Source organism: Lactuca serriola, chromosome 8, assembly GCF_051521515.1.
Source record: "Lactuca serriola cultivar US96UC23 chromosome 8, Lser_US96UC23_V15, whole genome shotgun sequence".
NCBI lineage: Eukaryota > Viridiplantae > Streptophyta > Magnoliopsida > Asterales > Asteraceae > Lactuca > Lactuca serriola.
In genome coordinates, this window is record NC_136415.1 from 194,937,634 (window position 1) to 194,940,935 (window position 3,302).

The following is a 3,302-nucleotide window of genomic DNA, read 5'->3' on the forward strand; positions in this document are numbered from 1 at the left end:
CCCCTTTCTTTTATTAAATAGTAATTTAGGTAATTAGTAGATAAAATTAGCTAATCATTATGTTCCATGTGTTCGATACCAGACTATTTGTGCTATTCTATTTTCGACTGGGTACACTGCCTTAGGAGTAATAATTAGTTACATTAGTAGGTTAAAACTAGTGCATAATTATTTCAGCATCAAGTTTTTGGCGCCATTGCCGGGGTGCGGTCCATTTTTAGTTAATTTGAATATGCTATTTTATTAGGAATTTTTCTATGTGTTTTCTTTTAAGTGTTCATTTAGTTTTCTTTTGTTTGACTTGCCGCATCATGGCCATAAACACCACGTCGTGGTATCATAGCAGTTAAATTTTATTTTTCGTTTTGTTCTTTTTACGTGCTTTATTTGTTTTTGTTTTGCTGATTTATGACGCGAGGATCAAAAATACCAATCATACCACGTTTGACAATCCTGGGTCAACATTCCATAAGAAGAAGACAACCAAACTCGGAGAATCAAGCAAACGGACTCTATAAAGCGAATTCGAAAGTTTTGAGAAGACTCCTAACAAAAATGAAGTAGGTTACGAGCCAGAAAGCGAACCTGAATCAGACAAAGTGAGCGAACCCGAAAGCGAGCCAAAAGCCAACACGACGGACATTGTTGACACGATGATGGAGGCATACAAGAGATGGATGCATGAAGACACCGGATCGGGACTTGTGCAACCCATAATTCCCAACACAACTAGCTTTGAGTTGAAAGGATACATACTTGCTTAATTGAAAGACATACCATTCCATGGAAAAGACCACGAGGACGCCTACAAGCACATTGACGAGGTCAATGAAATCGCCGACTTCTTCAACATACCAACCATACCTAGCGAGACAGTTTTGCTAAGAATGTTCCTCGTTACTCTTGTAGAGTTCATACAACAATTTTGCCCACCATATAAGGTTTCCAAGTTAAAGAAGGCTATTGCAAATTTCGAGCAACAAACGGGAGAATCTTTGTATGAGGCATGGGAGCATTACAAGGGATTGCTTAGAAACTGTCCTCAAAATGATCTAAACATCCAACAAGAAGTAGCAATCTTTTATGATGGGTTAAACGTAACGACTAGGAAACTCCTTTATTCTCAAGGGCCACTCACAAAGAAAGCACCAAACATAATCAAGGAGCTAATTGAGGAGTTTTCCCAACATTAAAGAGAATATCATAACCCTCGACAAGATGTAACTAGGGAATCATGAATTTTGCTTTAGATGACATGGCGGCGGTCTTAGCAATGTTGCATAACATGGGTGGAAGGATGACAAAAATGGATCAAACAATCCATGTTATACGAGTGGGGTGTGAAAACTGTAACGGGCCACTTTTAACCAAAGATTGTGATTTTGATGAAAATGGAAACCGAAAGGCCCAAGCTTGCTATTTGAGCGGTGATCGTTATGAAAAAGACTGGAGAAAGCCCAAAAAGAAGTGGTTACCTTATGATGAGTACAAGAAAGCCAACGAAGAGAAATATGAAAAAAAGAAAGAGGATTTTACCCAAAAGAGGAATCGGCTCCCGAAAAGAAACCCAATATCGAGACAACACTTGCTCGTTTTGCTGTCGCATCAGAAAAGAGACACGAAGAAACCGAAGCAATAGGTAGAAATCAGCAAGTTCCAATCAAGAACGTTGAGCAACAAATCCGACAACTATCAAAGCAATTTAACGAAAGATTACCGAGCACACTTCCAAGAAACACCGAACAAAATCCAAGAGGAGCTCACGTCCAGGCCATTACAACAAGAAGTTGAAAAATTGTTACCTATATGACTCCAATTAACAGAAATAAACCATATGATGAGCAGGAAGGGCGAGAAGCAAGTCAAGAAAAGACACTGAGTAGTCACCATGACATGGTGAAGACACCACGATGCGGCGAGCACCTGAAAACAAAACTGATGAACCCGTTAAGCCATACCGCCCACCACTGCCCTTTCCAGTAGAGCAAGATAAGATAAAAATGTTGAAGACTACCAGAAATTCCTAGAGCACATCAAATCCCTTCAAATCAACATCCCGTTCATTGAAGCCTTAGCTCAAATGCCAGAGTATGCAAAGTTCCTTAAGGATCTCCTAACAAACTGAAAGAAGATATGGGAGGTGTCTAAAGTAGTACTAAATGAAACTTACTCATCTTCTAATGTGAACATGCTACCAAAGAAGATGGGTGATTCGGGTAGTTTAACACTTCCATGCCAATTCAAGAATCTAGCCACAAGCCATGCTCTAGCCAATTCGGGATCAAGTGTTAACTTGATGCCATATTCATTCTTCAAGAAACTTGACCTCTCAGAACCAATACCAATTCACATGGACATTCACTTAGCAAACAAAATGGTGACCTTTCCAAGAGGAATTTGTGCAGATTTATTAGTTAAAATTGACAAGTTTGTTTTTCCCATAGATTTCATTGTTCTAGACATGGAGGAAGATGAACAAGTATCAATTATTATTGAAAGGCCCTTTTTGAGCACTGCCTGAGCCTTAGTAGACATAAGAGAATTTAAACTCACTCTTCGAGTTGGAGAAGTTGCTGTAACTTTTAGGGTTAATAGAGCAATAAAACATTCTAGAATAAGTGATGACATGGATTTTTCGGTAGATGTGTTCGATGAAATTTTGGAGAAAGAGCTTGGAGGATGGAAGGAAAAGGAAACTAAGGGTTACATGGTTCTACAAGAAGGTGATTTTGATGCTGAACATGAGTTACAAGAACTAGAGAAGCTACTTGAAGAGAGTGAGTACAATGAATTGAAAAAAGCAAGTGAAGACCCACCATGACGTGGTAATAACACCACGCCGTGGCAATCTGAATTTACTCGATATGATGAAAAATATTATAGCACCACAACGTGGCAAGATGCCCACGTCGTGGTCACTGAACAAAAACCGAAAGATTTGCCTGAACATCTGGAGTACGCATTCTTGGAAGAAAATGATCAAAAGCCAGTCATCATAGTAGTTAATCTCACACAACAATAAAAGGAAATCCTAGTTGAAGTACTCAAGAAACGAAAGAATGCCATCACATGGAAGATTACTGATATCAAGGGCATTAGTCCCTCAAATTGTTCACTTAAAATCAATTTAGAAGAAAGAGCTAAACCAGTGGTGCAACATCGTAACGTCTAAAAAATTAAGACTAAAAGTTTCGATTTTAAATTAATGAAACCATCAACCAACAAAATATCATGAAAACCATAGAAAATTAGAGTATAACAAATAACATCCAAAAACATCGGATTCATGTAACATGAAGAAC

General features: G+C 38.4%; 1 non-coding gene across 1 annotated transcript; it reads right to left on the reverse strand.

Moving 5' to 3' along the window:
• Nucleotides 1-947: 947 nt before the first annotated feature.
• Nucleotides 948-1,054, reverse strand: LOC145071541 (small nucleolar RNA R71). The gene has a single exon (XR_013690550.1). It is a non-coding gene; the product is annotated as a small nucleolar RNA R71 (small nucleolar RNA).
• Nucleotides 1,055-3,302: the final 2,248 nt, after the last annotated feature.